Raw genomic sequence first — 14,319 nt, forward strand, 5'->3', positions numbered from 1 at the left:
GGTCAAACCCGTGTGTACCGACCATAATCCCAAACTATACTAGCCGTACCTTCCTGCACTTGGTCTATATTTCTTGTCCAAACATTTATGTACTTATCCAAATGTCTTTTAAATGTTGCAACTGTACCCACATTCACTTCCTCTGGAAGTTCAGTCCACACAAGAATCACTCTGTAACAAAGTTGCCCCTCATGCCTTTTTTAAATCTTTCTCCTCTCACCTTAGAAATACACCCCTGGTCTTGAAATCTGCCACCCTATGGAAAAGGCACCTGCCATTCACCTTATCTATAACTCTCAAGACTTTATAAACCTCTAAGATCACCCCTCAACCTCCTATGCTCCAGTGAAAGACATCCCAGCTGATCCATCCTCTCCTTATAATCAAACCCTCCATTCCTGGCAACATCCTCTGATTCATATAGAATGTAGTTAACCACTTTAATGCTGCCCTTTGGAGTACACTGACACTGTGCAGTATAATAAGCATAGAAAAAGTGCTGGGAAAGCAGATCTGACAACATCTGTGGAGAGAGAAACAGAGTCAATGTTTTGAGTCCAGTTTGACTTTTCTTCAGAACCGAAAGACCATGGAAGTTTTTTTTTATATACAGAGGCAGAGCACAAGGGAAGGTGGTGTGGAGGTTTAGTGCAAAAATCAAAGGATTTGCTAATTGGGGTGAAACAGGAAAGAAAGGATGTAAAATAAATGTGGTAGAATCGTGGAGAGAAATCAAAATTAATGTTAACTCTGACTTCACTCGACTCTTGCTACTGGATCTGCTGAGTTTTTCCAGCGCTTCCTGTTTTTTAGTATCCGCACTACTTTAAGGCTTGTATTAACCTATGACATCATCAATGTTCTGGGGAGAGAGTTGTGTGTTGGGTCATGAGTAGGATTGGAACAAGGAATATCCTGCATTCCCCTTAAGTAGTTGCTCAGAGCTAAGACCAACGCGGATACCCATAGTGGCACCTTGACATGGAGAAAATGAAATAAGTTCGAGGAGACATTGTTCAAAGTGAGAATGAGCTCAGTCAGATGGAGGAGGGTAGTGCTGGATGGAGACTGTGTTGGCCTCTTTTCAAGGACGTAGTTGAGAGCCTTTAGACTATCTTGGTGGGTAATGGACATGTAGAGGGTTTGCATATCATGCTGAAGAGGACTTGGTCAGAAAAGTAGGGAGAGACTGAACATGGACTACAAAATTGAGTCAAGACAGAAACTAATAAGATCAGTGAGGCAGGATGAGGCTGAAGCAATGGGTCTGCCAGGGCAGCCCTGTTTGTGTACTTTAGGAAGAAGGCATAAGCAGGCTGCGTGGGTTGGGGGCCTATTTGTTGGGAAGCTTTGGAAGGGCAATCTCCAGAAGAGATGAGATCAGTCACAATCCTGGAAACTACAACCTGGTGTTCAGTGGTTGGGCTCACTGCATTTTAATCCCACCTTGCATTGTAATATGGTAGCCAGACTGCTTTGTACACAGGGCAGGCACCCATCTCATGTGTTAGCCCAGAATGAATCCCAGGGCTCTAGGCTTGCTCTCTTGCATTTACTTTGTACCTACTGGATCTCTGCCTTGCTTGACCTTGCCTTGCCTTTTTTGCAACTTGCTGCTTCCTTCAGTACTTAAAGCTTCATGGTACTTCTATCTTGCCTTGGCTTTTAGAGCAGGCATCTTGTCATGGTTGCTAGCAATGATAGGCAGAGGGTTGGATATGGGGTGCTGCATGGCACTGTACCAGCAACTTATGTAGCAAACTGACACTTTTTCAACAGAAGTAGTGATGATATAGTTGTATTATAATTAGACTATTATTCCAGAACCCAGGTAATGTTCTGGGGATCTGTGTTTGAATTCTGCCACAGCAGATGACTGATATGGAAGTCAATAAAAATTTGGATTTAACAATCTAATGATGACCATGAAACTACTATTGACTGTTGAAAAAAGTTCATCTGGTTCGCTATTATTTTTTAGGAAGGAAACTGCCATCCTACTTTGTGTGGCCTATATGTGACTTCAGATCCACAGCAATGTGATTGTACCTTGTCTGTCCTTTGGGCAATTAGAGACGGGCAATAAATGCTGGCTGAGCCAGCAAAGCCCACATCCTGTGAATATATGCTCAGGATAACAGCCAAAGTCAGTCCTGTAGACCCAAGCAGAACCAGTCTGGGGATGCTGTAAATCACTTCAATACCTGCACAGAGATCAGACACAGGCCCAATCGCTCACCATTTGGGACAGCCCATCCAAGTGGGTTAGAGGTGTCAGCAATGCGCAGCCCTGGGGTTCAGCTCAATGAAAGTCCAGGGGAATTGTCAGGGGCCACTGCCATTGTGGGAAAGCTGAGCAAGTCAATTCACGAGATTGGATGGTGGGATGCAGAGGGGACAATAATTGTGACAGGGGAGGGGAGCAACTGAATATATAAGAATGGCACATAATAGTGTATTAAAGAACTTGAGTTACTGTGGGAGAGGAGACATCAATAGTTGCACCTGTTCCGGCTTTGAAAAGGGACAGCACAGTATGATGATTAGCGTGGCTAAGCTGTAGGGCCAGCACTCAGAAGTGAATTTTGAGGGACCAAGACATAATGAAAGATCTAAGTGGGAACTTGAGGAAGTTCCATACTATTGTGGCCCTCAAGAAGTGCAAGGAGGAAAGGAACATGGAGAGTCTGGGTGTGGGAAACTCTAATTATCAGGTCAAACCTGTGACTAACTGACTTGTGTTGTCTTTCTCCCGCATACAAATAGTAAATGCATAACAGGGCAGCCACACTGAAGTAATTTTCTTTTCTGTCAGAGCATGAAGATTCTATTGGCGAGTAATGGGAAGCCCTTTAAGGAGTAATTACAGCAATCAGACATTTAAACTGTACAAGTTGAAGCCTAAACTGAACATAGTACACTGAATGTGACACACATGCAGTGCCAACTGTGTGGGTACAAATTTTAGTCATAAACAATCTTGACCATGTCACTGATCATTACAGATTGATTATAGCCATCTTTAGAAGCAGTAGTAATCACAGGCAACAAAATAAATCTCAAAGAGTCATAGCTACATATATTACAGAATAGACCATTTGGCTCATTGAGTCTGCAACACCTAAAATATACTACTACCCTTACTCATTCCATTTTCCCACACCAGGTCTATAGCCTTGAATGATATGAAACTTCAAGTACTCACTCAAGTATTTTTTTGAATGATGTGATGTTTCCTGCCTCAGCTGTGCTCCTAGGCAATGCATTGTAGACCCCTATCACCCTCTGGGCCATAGTTCACAAAGATAATCCAAGATCTTATGGGTTGCACAAAGGCAAAGATTTCATTTCTTCTCAGCTTGAACTACAAATTTTTGCCAATATGCTCTCCTATGTAATGCTTCCTTCCTTGGGAAATATTGGAGGGGTGGGGCAAACAATGTTTCAGTAATAACATCACACATGCAATCTCCTCCTGTATTTGTATGATATACCTTATGCTGCACATATTTTATAAGGTCCCCATGTCAAAGCTCCAAATAGAAGCATTCCAGGATTCTCCTTCTTAGAGTACTCCATTTCCCACAGTCTGGAGGAATACGCTAAATTTATTTGTGGTGTGATGTGAATGCTGACTGCTCAAATTACTGAGAACCTGTTCTGTTTCTGATATTTCCCATACAGATCTATGGTACTATCACAAAATAGATCCAGCCACTGCAGGGGTAATCGTCAAAATGGCCATGATGCAAATAAGTTGAAGAGGAACAGATATACCAGTGAGCTCAGGTAGAGCAGCAATGACTAGCTGCTGGGAAACAGTCTTTACGTGAAGAGCTTGCATTTGAAGATCCACTCAGGACGTGGAGAAGATACATGAAGCTCAGATTCCATTGTTCTCGATAACAGTTCTTCCAGATAACTGAGGTACAGTGTCGGCAGAGACCGACTAAGTCTTGGGGCATTGTCACAAAATTTCGCCTGGTGCGCGTCTTGCGATCTGAAGGGGTGGCCACACCACCCTCGTGATCATCAAGGTAACCAATGTTACCAATGTAAGTTGAACTGAATTGAAATGAAATGAATTGAATTGAATTGGCAATATCACATGTACTCAAATGAGTACAACAGAAAGTATACAAGTTGCCACTTACAGCACCATCTTAGGAACAAGGTATTGATTCTTCAGTACAAATTAATAGGAATAAAGATAGAAAAAAAAGTCCAGAAGTAAAGATCGTGGGAGTAAATTAGAAAATCGAGAAATATTAAGTTCAAAATGACAGTCCTTCTGACCTAGACTGTGGTGGCACCTGGCCTCCAGACTGCACCAACTTTGCCTCGAGAATGAGAGGCTGCTCTGGAATTACCTGGAGGCTGGAAGTTCACATTGAGGCCATGACAAGCTGCCGGATGACCGCCACACTGGGCTGAAAGATGGCTATGCCGGGATGGGGAAACCACTATACCAGACTAGGAGACTACCACGATGGGCCGAGAGAATTCCATGTGCTGCTGAGAGACCACCATACTGGGCTGCTATGCGAGGCCAGGAGAGTTATGCCAAATAACTCTTCTTCATTTAATTTCTCCAATGTGCAGTTAGTGTTGTAGCTCAGATAGTAGGCTTTGCCAACAGTCCTGACTGCTATAGTCTGTACAGATGTTGCATTTAGAGCGCTACATCATAATGCAGTTGACTCTGTCAACAGAAAAGGCTTCCATTTCATTGACGTACAAGTAATTTATGATATTCAATACCATATCTTAGAAGTCTTCACCAGGTATTCTGTGAGCTGTCTATTTTCTTGAGAAATCTCACATTCCTGATACATTAAGACCATTTCAAGGATGGCTGCTGATGGACAAGGGCTATGCTCTGCAGCCATGGCTGATGATTCTGTAATGCAACCCTCTGACTGAGGTTGACCATTGACAGAGAACAATCCATTCAAAGGCAGCCATGGAGGAGAAACCATAGGGCTCCTGAAGGTACAGTCCTGATACTTTAATCAGCCTGGAGAGGATGGAGTCAGGTAAGGAAGAGCCATTGCACTAAACCCTAGAACGGGTGCAGCATAATCCTTGCATTCTGTGCTTTGCAAAAGCGAAGCGGGCAAGGAGAAGGTTATGATGCCAGCACTCTTCCAAGGAGGAAGATAATGAATGACCGATTCATTGTCAAGTGTATTTTACAGTCAGATGCAATAAAATATGTAGTGAAAAGTTCTCATTTGTCACCTTAATCCAGGTGCCATTTAGATAGCTTAAGAGAAAATGGAAAGATATAGCTTATGAGTTCTGCGCTGACTCAGAACCACCACCACCACCTTGCCAGAACCAACTTATGTCGACTCACCAGTGACTCAGGTGCCATCTTTCACTGCTGGCCAATTCACCTTTGCCACTGTCCATGCTGGGCACACCAATATTGGAGACTATCACTACAGGTGATGTTGCCGTTGTGCCCTCCCCACCACTGCTTAGTTGCCGGCAATGCTGGACCCAGCCAAAGTTACCGATCCTCAGGCACCATCTTTTGCCATTGGGCCAACTTTGCTGACATCAGGGCTACCAATATGCTGTCAGGGCTTGCTATTTTCCATGATAGGTCACTCTCATCTGGACTGGGCTCACTCAACTCTATGCTAGGAAGAAAGGTAATATTCTGCCTGCTTTGTGTGGTGCGGTGTTAAGTATAACAGGCCAGATAGGAGTTAATTGATACTAGTTCCAGTAGATGTGAGTTGGATGAAGTGATCATTCATTAATGATAAATTGATTGCTGCTCAAAACACCAGTGCACCTTATCTGTTCCCAGAAGGAGATGCAGCCTTTGTTTTTCTTCATTTTATAAGTTGTCAAATAAAAGCAAACATTTTCAACAACTTGAAGGCTTTCCATTATGAAATACTCTCACATTGAACAATGAAAAGATGTTATGCTATGCTGGGCATTTGGGAAAGAGTAGCAGTCATTGAGATTGAGCGCCAATGTAGTCTGGTTCAAAGGACCGGAGTCCTTGTCAATTTTATTGTAGCTAGTTACAATGACAGTCAGTCAGTCAGTCAGACAGATGATGATGTAAAGTAGTAATACATGTACAAATCACATGTATTTGCAATGAAGTGTCATCCACGCCACCTATATGCCCTTAGAAGTATTGCTTTCTCTTTCCCTCTAACTATGTGCACTGTGATGGGTAGCTCCTGTTTCACAGCTGGGATTTATATATGATGCCAGCATTAGGAAGGTCAGGAGGTCACGGCGGTGGCAAGTACTTCTGCCATTTAACACTTCATGGGGAAACATTCTCTAGTGGAACAGCCCAAGATTGACACTCCTTTGGTAAAATTCAGCCCACTATCTTAAATCTGAATACATTTGTGCTATCAAGAAAAGCAGTTGGAACTCCTTACTCCCCACTGCAATTAGTTTCTATGGAAACTCTGCTTGCAGAAGTGCATTGTTGCATATATTGGCCATTTGCATGTGGCTCAATGCCATGCTGCTAATTGGACAAAATTACAAAATTGTACAATGGACAAAATGGCAGTGAACTTTTCTCCACCAAAGAACCCTGCCAGTTAGCAGACGGCCCAGCCATGACTGAGCCTTCATTTAAAACTGAGATAACTCTGGATAGTACATCCCAGCTTCTACAATTTCTGATGTAAACCACCAGAAAGTATGGCTCCATCTTGACACCTTGGGCTTGTAAAATATTGTCATTGGCAGCTCATCTTGGTGATGTTAGTTCTCCAAGGAGTTTTGTTCCTGTGTTAGTTAATGTTGTTGTTGTAGATCCTACCTCTGCTGTCGGGTTGCGGTCGACCTCTAGAGTAGGCAGCTGATGTGTGTTTTGCGTAGGTGGTACCTTCAGCTCTTCCTGATCAGCTGCCTGCAGTTGAAGAACAATCTCTGCAACTGGAGTCTATGCTTGCAATTATGACAGTGCATCTGATCATTCATTTCCGCCACATACAATCTTCGCAAACTCCCAAGCTGCCAACTGGACTTATAGCAATAGGTGTACAAAGCTGCTTCTTCACATTGAATCTGGCTGACTTCACACACTGTTGGAGCATCCGCCTTTTTATTTTAAATCAGGAGGGCCGTTCTCAAAAGCATATCTGCATTATGCATCTGTTTCTATTGCCTGTCGGTCAAGTCCAGATGATATCTCTGTAAGCAGTGTAACAATCAATGCAAATACTTTGGACCAGATTGCAGTAACTTGAAGAAACTGCTTTGAAGTGGTCGAATTTGATTATCACTTTCTCTGTTCGAAGAAGGCATTGGTGAAAACATTCATAAGCAAAGACAATGACATTCTTTCTCAATTTGATCACAGTATCACTCTTCAGTTAAAGTGAAGATGCAGCCAGTCCTTGCTGGTTTAGGGATGCTCCAAGACTTGCCTTGCTGACATCAAACTGCAGGATAACTTAACTTCTATGGTGGTTTTTCAGCACTGGTATTGCCATCACTATTTGCTTGATTTTAAAGAATGCTGCTTTTTGCTTCCTGCTCCAATACCGCTGCACATTCTAGGCTGTGACTCAACATAATAGTTCACACTCCAATAACAAATTGGGCAAGAAAGTTCACTGAATAGTTGACAGAACCATCAAATCTGCCGGTCATTGGAACAGCCTTCACCTTTTCAGGATTGGGAGAAAGATATTTTGGTGTCAGTACATGACTTCTGGTGAAATGGGCAGGTGGAGACGATGGTGTAGTGATATAATTGACAAGTTTATAATCAGAGGCCTATGTGATATTCTGAGGATCAAATCCTACCATGGTAGTTGGTGGGGTTTTTTTTTAAATACCTGGAATTAAAAAGTCTACTGATGACAAGTAAACCATTGTTGATTGTTGCTGAAACCCATCTAGTTCAGTAATGTTCCTTTAGGGAAGGACACTTGGTCTAGTCTACATGGGACTCCATACGCACAGCGATGTGTTTGGTTCTGAAATGCCCTATGAAATGTTCAAACAAGCCACACAGTTTTAACAATCACCAGATGGTCTCAAAAAAGGAAAGAAACTGGACGGACTACCAGGGGCATTGACCTAGGGCATTGGAAATGACAGGGGCAAACACTCCCCCGTCAATCCTGCTAGGTCTTCTTAATGAATAACTGGGTGCTACTGTGAAGGTTGCGAAATCTCTCTCACAGACTGTGATTCAGTGAGTCTGACAATGTCCCAGACACTATCGTCAAAGGCACAATGTTATAGATTAGATTTATTAGATTCCCTACAGTGTGGAAACAGGCCCTTCAGCCCAACTAGTCCACACCGACCCTCCGAAGAGTAACCCATCCAGACCCACCTCCCTCTGACTAATGCACCTATCACTATGGGCAATTTAACATTGCTAATTTACTTGACCTGCACATCTTTGGACTGTGGGAGGAAACCAGAGGACCCGGAGGAAACCCACGCAAACACTGGGAGAATGTGCAAACTCCACACAGACAGTCGCCCGAGGCTGGAATTGAACCTGGGAGCCTGGTGCTGTGAAGCATCAGTGCTAACCACTGAGCCACCATTTGATCTGAGAAGCCTGAACATTGACTCCGGACCCCATGAAGTTTCATGGGAATGGGTTAAACATAGGCAAGGAAACCTTCTGCTGAACAACACTTGGAGGAAGTACTCAGGGTGACAAGGGAATGGAATGTACACTAGGTGGGGGATTTCAATGTCTGCCAACAATAGCACTGCTGATCGAGCTCGTCAAGGACATAGCTGCTGGACTGGGTTTGCTGAAGGTATTGAGGGAACTAACAAGAGGGAAAAACATACATGACCTCATCCTTACCAATCTGCATGCTGCAGATACCTCAATCGTGTTGTGTCAGAATATCACTGTGTTACATTGGAACAAACTTTGCAGATTTAGCAGCTCAAGACTGGGCTTCCGTGAGGCGCCATTGGACATGAACAACAGCCAATTTGTACTCCAACACAATCTGCAACCTCATGCAACCTCAGTCTTGCCATCAAGCTTGAGCATCATCCCTGGATCAATGAAGCATGCAGGAGACCGTGCCAAAACCAGTACCAGGCATACCTAAAACTGAAGTATAAACATGGTGAAGCTGCCAAACAGGACTACTTGGGTCAAAACGTATGGTGCTGGAAAAGCACAGCCAGTCAGGCAGCATCTGAGGAGAAGGAGAGTCGACGTTTCAAGCATAAGCTCTTCATTAGGAATATGATGTGGTGGTGGGGGCGGGGTGGGGGGGATGTACACAAGGGGGCTGGGGCTGGTGGGGGGGGGGAAGGGAGCTAGGAATGTGATAGGTAGATGGAGGTGGGGGATGATGGTGATAGGTTGGAGTGGAGGATTGAGTGAATAGCTGGGAAGAAAGGTGGAGAGATAGGACAGTTCAAAAGGGCGGTGCCGAGTTGGAGGGTTCAATCAAGGTTGGGGAGGGGGGGATGAGGGAACTGGTGAAATCAAAATTAATTCTGTGTGGTTGGAGGTTCCCAAGTCAGAAGCTGAGGTGCTCTTCCTCCAGTTGTCGGGTAGCTAGGATTTGGCAGTGGACCAGGACCAGGCAGTGGAGTGATAGGGGAGTTGAAGTGACTACTTGGGTGCCTTACATCTTTAGCAGCAAGTGATAGACAGAGCTGAGTGACTGCACAACCAGCAGATCAGATCTAAACTCTGAAGTGCTGCCACTTTGAGTCCTGAATGGTGGTGGCCAATTATACAACTCATTGGAGAAGGATGCTCCACAAATATCCTCATTCTTAATATTGAGAAGGCCCAGCACATCAGTGCAAAACATTAGGCTGAAGCATTTGCAACAACCTTCATCCAGAAGTCCAAATGACTGATCTATCATATCCCCTTCCAGAGGTCCTCAGCATCACAAATGCAAATCTTCAGCAGTTCAATTCAAGAAATGAGTGGAGGCATTGAATGTTGCAAAGGCTATGGGCCCTGGTGACATTCTGGCATTCTTACTGAAAATGTACTTCAGAACTTGATGTACCACTGACCAACCATTCCAGTACATTCACTTTAACCAAGTTTTTAAACATTTTAAACCACTGCATATAATTTACAAATCATAGATATTTTTAACTTCATAGGCATGAAAAGAAAAACTGTAAGGACCGGTATTTTTTAACCAATAAATATTGTTACAGGAAATCGGTAAGGTATCTTTTACATTTTTTTTAATAAGCACATGCACATCACCAACATTTGTTTGATATCATTGAGCTTCAAAAACCAAGTTTTTTAAATCAGTGTTTAAGGAAAGGCCAGCAAGCAAAATAAAATGTGCTGCTTTTCCTTCCCCCTAAGGATTAGATCAGTAATTCAAACACTTTACCTTAAAACTCACAAATATTCAGTCACATCTCCCTGGTGTTCAGTCACCCATGAGAATTTATTATAACAATATAATATTCTTGCTAAAATAAATTCTCCTTTTGCAGCTTCTTCTACAAATGATAACTATGAAACCATAATTGATTCCAGTAATTTAGGTAGCATTCAAATACATCTGATTAAACTATTGTACCTTTAAAGAATCAAGCTCAAAATAGCTTGGCAAACTTGAATTTCACGGTTGCATAACACTGATGATATGAATACACAATATTTCTTTCTCATATTTCCATTTCCAAAGAGAAAATGAAACAACTAGAATTCATATGTGTATCTTAAAGTGTAAAAGGGTTGCTTCAAATTTAAATGTCATATTGGCAACTTCCTTCAATTCACCCAATGCACTTTTTGAAAAGATAACCATATAATTAACACAATGAAGATTACTAAATTCACTGTTGACAGCATGTTCCAATTAGAACAATTTTCAAATGACCTTATCATTCCAACATCAACAAATGCATTATGTATAATATGTTTGTGTTTTTCCCAGCAATCCACACTTGATTATCAATTGCTCACTTGAAATGGTTCAGTCACAATTTTTATTCTGTAATGCATAAGAATCAATGGTAATAAAAGCTGGCAAAAATAATTAGACTCAAATCATTCCTTGAATTTCATTATATATCTTGTAGATAATAAAATAATGATGCTGTCTCAGATTTTGATCTGTGATCTCATTCTTCCATTCAGTCAACAGTTAGAAAGGATTTGAGTTTTACCCTTGCAATTTATGACATAATCTGAAGCTTGCAACAAGACTAATGCAGTGTAATCATTCCAAAATACCTATTTTTCTCCACATAATTGAATTCCTAACCTCGACTCCTCCTTTTTAATATCAACTTCCTTCTATATTAAGGTTAAGTTACAACATAAAAGATGTAATTAAATATATCCTCTTGAGACAACTGCCATTTATTTTTCAGCAATGCTGAGAATGGTTTTGATGAGGTTAGTATCTTTTTGAGCTACTTAACCAAATTATACTGAGCTTGAGAGCTCTGAAATTGTGCTAGGAATGCTGAACCTTGCGATGCCTAAATGCAGTTCACGATCTGAGTTACTGTGTATCACTGCCTGAATCTTCCCCTCCCTATGGTGACAGCAATGGGGACAATGTAAATATCAGATCCGCGACATTGAAAAAATCTTGTACAATCACCCCAACATGCCTTAAATGGCAAATTCAGAATCTAATTTCCTCCCATGGTTTTGCATTCATTAATGTCACAACTCACCATATTCATATTACATCCCAATTCTCCTCTCAACCAGCAAGAAGCTAAATGGTGCTAAATCCCAACAAGTAAAACAAAGCAAATACCTAATGGATGCAGCTTGCTGAATGTCTGGCCTGACCATCATGCAACTTCTTCTGAACAATGTCTCTGCACTGACCATGGCTATCACCCTACCCCACCCTTCATCCATTTAACTCAGTGTCGGCAATCTACCAGTATTACAACACGAGGATAAGCAAGCCAAACCAAATCAGCCTCATAATCACTGACTTTGCAATGCAGTGAAATTAAAACATTCAATGACTCTCAAAAGTGCTCAATTATTCCTAACCAAACTTTACTAATAACTGATTTTGGACACTGTTAGGATTGCCCATTACAGAGCAGCACAAAATGACTGACAGCTGCCCATCAGCAATGCAGTGGAACAGGACTGACAGTAACACTTACTTAATGCTGGTGAATGTACAGAAGACTATAGATAATAACATTTAACATTTGATTAAAATAGATTTCACAAGTAGAACAATAGCAGCTCTATATAAACATAGATAATAACATCTCATATTTGATAACAGCAGCAGCTCAAGGTTGCAGCTGACCCATAAGACATAAATAAGAACATCTCATACTAATTTGTTGTTTAATCAATAACTATAGATATAGATTTCAAATTAGTTATAGCGCTAAAAGTATTAAAGAAAAGATACAAACCTGTTTCAGGCAGTAAAAACAACCTCCTTATCACTACAAGGAGGAATGAATAGAGATTTGCAGACATTGGAAGGTAGATTGAATGAACATAATAAGACATAACTTGTTAGCTAACAAATTCTCACATAACTTTGTTGAAACTGATCAAAAATCAATATTCTTTTGTATTTCCTGTAATGAGGAAATTAAAAGGTTTCTGAAGTGATAGGCAAATATTTAATTAATTGGCAGTTAACATGGTTTAGTTGGTAAATTTTACTTGAATACAGTACCCATTGTAAATCTCTTCAAGAAGGGACATAAGAGTCTGGAAAACATCATGAAGGGCTATCTATTTTTGTTTTGCTGACATAAGCTTTAATTGTATGAAACGCTGCACCAGAGAACCAATTACAAAGGGATAACATGGCTCCACTGACCAATAGGAATCGGGTTGGGAGAGTGGGGGAGCATGTGTGCTCTACATTTACACTATATAAGTTAAGACATTCTGAAGCTGCATGTGTACCTTTTTGTTGTGGGCTGTAACTTGCAATAAAGGTCACCTGAATCCATCCCGTAATGAATGAATTGAAAGTAAATAAAAGAATCACAATTTGCCAGTTTAATAACATTTTAATAAAGAATACCAGGAGTTAATGAAATCCTCAAATGATGGGTGTTATTTCAGGCACATGGGCATGTACACCTTGCTTGAATTCTGAAACAACCAGTCAAAGCAAACAGCTTCCACAGGTGTCTGGAGATTTTCACTTATTTCTTACAGACTGGAATAGTTTCCTCAGAACTTTCAACAATTCAGCAACTGGAGAATGACTAGAGAGAGTAAAACCAAAAACAGCCCCAAAGCTTCCAAAGCAAATTTGCCTCCTGCTCAAAATCCAGACAGAATGGGCTCATTCTTTGATTTCTCTTTTTTTCCTAATGCTGTTTGTGATTAGCTGACCAACACAGGTACTTCCTTGATTGACCAATTCAATATCCAACCAGTTGCCAATCCCTGAACAGAGCAACATCTCAGTAATGGAGTGTCCTTACAGCAGTATCTTTCCAAGCCAATTCCCAATAGCAATCATGTGTCTTTTGTTCTCTCTTCTTTTCTAAAGAGAAAGTTTATAGTTCAATTCTCTATTTCAACTCATAGTTCCAAACCAAACAATTAGCAAAAAAAAGAAAAACAGTGGTTGCCACAACACCAGTCTTACAACATCATTGTGCATGCTTTGGGCTATCTCAGACATGACATTAGGGTTTCATCTTGTTCGGACAATCTTGAACTTTCATGCTTCTGCCAGGTCACTTTGCCGAATGGAGAAGCATGTAACACATGCACCAAAACAATTTTGTTTTGTGCTGACATTGACACACGAATCTTGAGAGTTATTGCAGCATCAAATATCAAGCTTCGCTCTGCTACTGCTAGTTTTTCACCAAAATATGTTGCATATTGAGTTAGATCAGTCTTAGGCTTGTCAACTGGCCTCAAGCAGAATGTGCTACTCATTGACCATCACACTGTTTGTTTATTTTTGTACAAATATTGCTGTCTCTTGAAGTTTGAACAGTCTAGAGTGTTGCTTGCAGTGGTATACATTTTTGTCAATTAAGTATAAATTACTGGCTCCTAACTTGTTGACATTATGAAACAATTTCTTATGCTATTCTCACTTATCTCAATGGATTATGTTTTTATTTAAGGTCCAGCATGAGAGTAGGGAGCACACTGAAATCTTCTACCAGCTTTCCTTTGATCAGATGTTCCTTGATCAGGACTCCATAACTTTACATAATTAAACTGCTTTCACCATTTGAAGAAGATTGAAGTCAAGACAAGTCTCTCCACTCAAATTGCAAATTTTTTATTGTGAAGAATTTTCTGTTATTTTGCATTCCATATTTTGGAAAGTTAATTGTGGTACATCTTAATCTTGAAAGCTA

Source organism: Chiloscyllium punctatum, chromosome 8, assembly GCF_047496795.1.
Source record: "Chiloscyllium punctatum isolate Juve2018m chromosome 8, sChiPun1.3, whole genome shotgun sequence".
NCBI classification, from domain to species: Eukaryota; Metazoa; Chordata; class Chondrichthyes; order Orectolobiformes; family Hemiscylliidae; genus Chiloscyllium; species Chiloscyllium punctatum.